The following is a 5,592-nucleotide window of genomic DNA, read 5'->3' on the forward strand; positions in this document are numbered from 1 at the left end:
TACAGGTGTGCGTTACCACACCCGGCTAATTTTTTGATTTATTGTAGAGACGAGGTCTCGCCTGCCCAGGGGGGTTTCAAACCCGTGGGGTCAGGCAATCCAATCACCTCAGCCTCCCAAAGGTGCGGGATTACAGGGTGAGCCCCCGAGCCCGGCTACCTATTTTTTTTTTTTTTTTGGAGTCTCACTCTTGCCCAGACTGGAGTGCAGTGGCCGCTTTCAGCCACTGCAGCCTCCACCTGCTGCACTCCGGTGATCCTTCCACCTCAGCCTTCCGAGTAGCCAGAATTACAGGTGCGCGCTACCATGCCCAGCTAATTTTTTATTTATTGTAGAGATGAGGTCTCACCAAGTTGCCCAGGCGGGTCTCGAACCCATGGGCTCAGGCAATTCACTCACCTCAGCCTTCCAAGGCGCGGGATTACGGGCTGAGCCACCGAGCCCAGCTAGAATTTTTTTTTAATAAATAAATTCTAGGTATTTTGGGTCCCCCCTCATATAGTACAAACTCTAGGAGAATTACTAAAGTTATTTTTTAAAGTAATATAATTAATACACTAAGAGGAGAGAGAACAGTCACAAAATGCTCAGTTAAAACCAGAGAAAGCAGGAAAAGAAGGGAAGAAGAAGACAATTAAAGAACAAGTGCACTGAACAGAAAACAATTATAAACATGGTAGATATTTATTGAACTGTATCAGTCATCACCTTAAATGTGTCTTGTATCTGTGGGTGTGTAATTTTCATCAAATTTGGTAGTTGTGTGGCCACAGTTTTCTCCCCTCTTCTCTGGAAACTCCGATTACATATATGTTAGACTGTGTGAAGTCCCACACTTCACTACTGCTCTGTTCTTATTTTCTCTCTTGGTACTTCTTTCTTGACAGTTTTTGCTGCTATTGCTGTATCTTAACATTCACTAATATTTTCTTCTGTAATGTTTAGCCTGCAGTTAGCCCCATTGGTGTAGTTTTCACTCAAATGTTGTAGTTTTATCTCTAGAATTTCATATTGGGGCTTTTAAAATTTTTTCCATGTCTACTTAACATCTATGTTTTCTCTAGCTGTCTGGAAACTGGAGCAGTCAACAAGTTCACCTCATTTATTCTTCATTTTTCATGCCTCACTGTCCTTTACAGGCTGATATCCAGTGTCTTGAGAACTAATCTTTCCTACATCTTATCCAGATGTTTAGTTGTTTCAGATAAGAGGGTAAATCCAGTCCCACTCTGTCTTGGCTGAATGTAGAAGTCCCTGCCTCTATTATTTCATTTATATTTACTGTCAAGTTTTAAAAGATACAGAAAAGGCCACATATTTGTTTTAATCAGTTGCTGTCAACAAAAGACACTCTAGCATCTAATTGCACATGCCTTCCTGCTGAGTGGTAAAGCACATGCCTTCTCTGTCTCTATACTAATCTTCATTCAGAATCTATTTCTTAAAAATGTAACTATCAGAAAGCTCTGGTACTTCTCTTTCTCTTTTTTTCTTAAATTACAAAAAAAAAAATCACTTCTGATGTTACCAGTAAGAGAAATCTGTTTCAGAGCCTTTTATCTTTATTACGCTATTGTGGTATCATATATTATTCCTGGGCTGGGTTACTTTCCAGTTAGAGTTATAAAACATTTTTTATGGCATTATACATGGCCTGCTGTGGGAGAAGGAATCGACCCCCCTCAGTTTCGTTGCCAAAGCACGACACGGAGTCTCAGAGATCGGGGGAGTGAAGCAGCTCTTTTCATCTTGTTCTTGCCAGAACGGGTGCCTCTCAGGTAAGCAGGCACACCAAGGTGGTTACAGTCAACACATTTGTGCCCTAAAGTGCAAGTCCATCCCCTGGTTTCTTGGTGGCTGAGTACTTCAGAGGTGACATTACTTTCCTGGAAGTCGCCTAAGGAATAATTTTGTACAAATAAGGTAAAACATAAGCAGTTTTTACTCAAATAAGGTAAAATACATGCGTCTAGATTTTGATTGGGTCTCAATGCTCATCAGAGGAAGTCTGCCAAAAGAAAGATCCTGGCAGGAAAGAGGAATCAGGTAGTGAAGTAACCAACTGCTGTTTTGAAAATGAATCACCATTTTGTTTTTTACAGTTCTCACCTTTTTTAATTAAGTAGTTTTGATTTCGTTTTTATAATTCAAGTTTGTCTCAAAATTTTTTAATAGTTTCTGACTTTTTCCTCAAAGTTTAATTTAGTTTTATTATTATGAGATTATTAGGGGAATAATCTATGAGCATTTGTTTATTAATAGCAATTTTATAAGTTTTTGGACTAAGCCCTTAATACAGGGAATTATCCAGCAACCTATGGCTGTTAATATTTCTGCTATTGTTACAAGGGAGGATAAGATTGAGGCTATTATTTCTTTTCATTTTTCAAACTAGCCTTCTAACCAATTTGTAAAAGTATTGTTAATTCCAGAATTTTTGACCAATTTATTGGCCAGAGTAGTTAGCCCTTGTAGTACCTTGGTGATAGTTTTATCAGGGGCTATGTTATTTGGAATAAAACTACAACATTTTTTTCACCAACATAACACAGATTTCCCCTTTCTCAGCTAGCATTATATTTAAAACCATATGTTTTATCCCAAGTTATTTGGCTGGTGGCATTTAGTTATTTTACAATTCCTCTGACAGCATTTCTAGTATAATTAATAGGCCTTTGTTGGTTATAGTAAATGTATTGATTCAATTTACATTTTTATCAACAGTTGACCACCAGAAGAGCATAGACTTAAATTCTACAGCTATTTGGTTTCTAGCTTTAAATTCATTGGGGACTTCTCAGGGGACTCCTATGGCATTGATATATATATAGGGATCAAATGATTCTTGTAATGACTTTTTGCTTTTGTTTTGAGGATGAACTTTTAGGTTGGAGCAAAAAACCAGGGTGAATGGGACGACTGACCAAACGAACAAAGGACAGGTTCCAGCCTGTTTGGGTAGTAACAGGTTTTTTAAGTTTTTTTTCTCCACAGTACCACCAAACATTTGCTTGAGGAACATTAAAGTAGTTCATAAGTAGACTCTGAATGAAGATTAGAGTAGTTGCCCTTGTGTACTCTGAGACATCCAAGACATGGGTGTAAGTTTTCAGTTGCCCTACGCGAGTAGTGAACCCTTCCCCCTGTCTGAAGAGACATAGGAGTGATGTAAACTTATTCGTAGAAAAGTAAGGGATTACCTTTGAATTTGGCTTTTGCAAGGCAGGGTGAAGCAAGGACAGGCTTTTGCGCATCTTATTTCCCCATGCATTTTTGTTTTGGTACAGGACTAATACACAATTTGTTTCTATGGGGTTTGTATTCCAGCCAATAGGGAATGGAACCACTTGCACCTGCAACTGTCTTGCGGTGCATGCATAGCAATTATTTTTATTTAGAGTGGATACTGTAAATTTTATCCTTTTTATTCAGGCATTTACTTCCTTATAACCAGTTTTGAGTTATTTAGTCAGCTTTAAAATTTTAATTTTAACTATGGTTACCTTTTGGGGATTATTGCTAGGGAGGTTGTAATAATTATTGGGTTTCGGAGTTGGTTTTACTGTATCTACAGCTAGAGTTTTGACCAAAAGAAGGGTTAATTGTTTTTGAGGGTCTTGTTCTGAAACGTTGACTTTTAATCCATAAACTTGAGGTGCCACCTCAGGCTTTTGATTTAAAGTAGTAGGATTATTAATCAGAAGTATAGGATTAGTCAGAAGTATAGGATTACATTCTAAATTTTTACAGGCTGCCGGCGGAATTCCCTTAGATAAATGTATTTTGGGTTTTAAGGGCTGTAGGGGCTTTATTGTTTTTCAGGGGGTTGCCATTTAACCTTAAATTTGGGTAGTTTACCATACATTATCCTAACTGGGACAGGGCTTCTTTGGGTTCGGGGAGATTTCTTAAAGTTTTTAAAATTTAAATTCTCCTCACCTATATTTGGCTCAGGACAAAGATATTTGTTTGCCTGAGATAACTGTTTTTGCTTTTCTAGGTTTTCACAAGGTAAAATTTGGCATGCATTAAATTTTATAGTTTGAGGTGCTGAGGTGTTAGATACATTGATTATTAAGTTAGTGTGAAAGGGATAATGCTTACCTTTGGTTGTTTGTATATTAGTGGCTTATAAAATTACAATAATACAAAGGTTTGCAAGTAATTCGACATTTTGGTGGTTTTTAAGGGAGGAAACAATTTCATGGGTATTTAGAACTAAGAGGTTTTTGACAAATGTTTAACAAAACAAATAGGACAATAGAAGCAGTTACTATAGGTAGGGCTATAAGGAACATTTATGGAGACTACATTTTAAATTACCTTTTTTAATTTTTATTTTTAGAGGTTTTATTTGAGAGACTTCCTACCGATTTTGCCTTTTTTTTTAAACCACAGTTTCTGTTACTGATTTTTTGACTTGGGTATGATGTATTTACTCCTTTTCTGCTGTTTGGACTGCCGTCTTAGTAGTCAGGAGCACTTGGTATGGTTTTTCCCAGTTTGGTTGGAGCTTGGTTTTTTCCAAGTCTTGATTAACACTCAGTTACCAGGCTGAAAATGATGAACTGTGAACTTAAGAGGAGTAGTTTGAGCAGGGAGTTTTTTTAATTTAAAGGAAGATGGGGTAGAGGAGATAGCTGAAATATATTCCCTTAAAAATTGTTTTTTGGTCTTCAGGGTTGGTAAATCCATTGCTTTACCTAGATGGGGCAACCCCTATAAAAGTTTATAGGGTGACAAACCCAAATCCCCTTGAGAGACTGTTTTAATTTAGAGGAGAGCTTTAGGAAGACACTTTGAACCGGGACAGCTTTACTTTTAACATTAGTTTAGTTATATGGGTTTTTAAAGTTTGGTTTATTTGCTTTATCTGTCCTGGGATGATAGATGCCAGGGCGAATGAAGGTTCTATTGTATTTGGAGTGCTGTTGTAATGCCTTGTAATACCTTTGAGGTAAAACAGCTTCCATTATTCAAATTAATGTTTTTTATTAGACTAAATCTAGGGATTACCTGTTTTTTTAACAGACCCTGTTGTAGCTGTTGTTGTTGGGTATGCCTTCAGCCACCTGGCAAAATGATTAACAATTAATAGGCACTTAAATTTTCCAGCCTTGGGCATTTTAGTGAAATTAATTTGTATACTTTGGAAGGATTGTAATCCAGGAGGTTTTTCTCCTTTTAATGACACTGTTTTTGTTTATTATTTACCTTGTTATTTACTTTCTGACAAATTATACATTCTTTACAGATTTGTTTAGCAATAGTATAAATACTTACACAACCATAGGTGTTTTGTTTTTTTTTTTGTTTTTTGAGTTGGAGTCTCACTCTGTCGCCCAGACTGGAGTGCAGTGGCCGCTCCCGGCCACCGCAGCCTCGACCTGCTGGGCTCCGGCGATCCTTCCGCCTCAGCCTTCCGAGTAGCCGGAATTACAGGCACGCGCTACCACGCCCGGCTGATTTTTTTATTTATTGTAGAGATGAGGTCTTGCTGCCCAGGCGGGTCTCGAACCCGCGGGCTCAGGCAATCCGCTCACCTCAGCCTCCCAAAGGCGCGGAATTACAGGCTAAGCCACCGAGCCCGGA

Source organism: Carlito syrichta, unplaced genomic scaffold (assembly GCF_000164805.1).
Source record: "Carlito syrichta isolate Samal-C Ts95f unplaced genomic scaffold, Tarsius_syrichta-2.0.1 Scaffold301634, whole genome shotgun sequence".
NCBI lineage: Eukaryota > Metazoa > Chordata > Mammalia > Primates > Tarsiidae > Carlito > Carlito syrichta.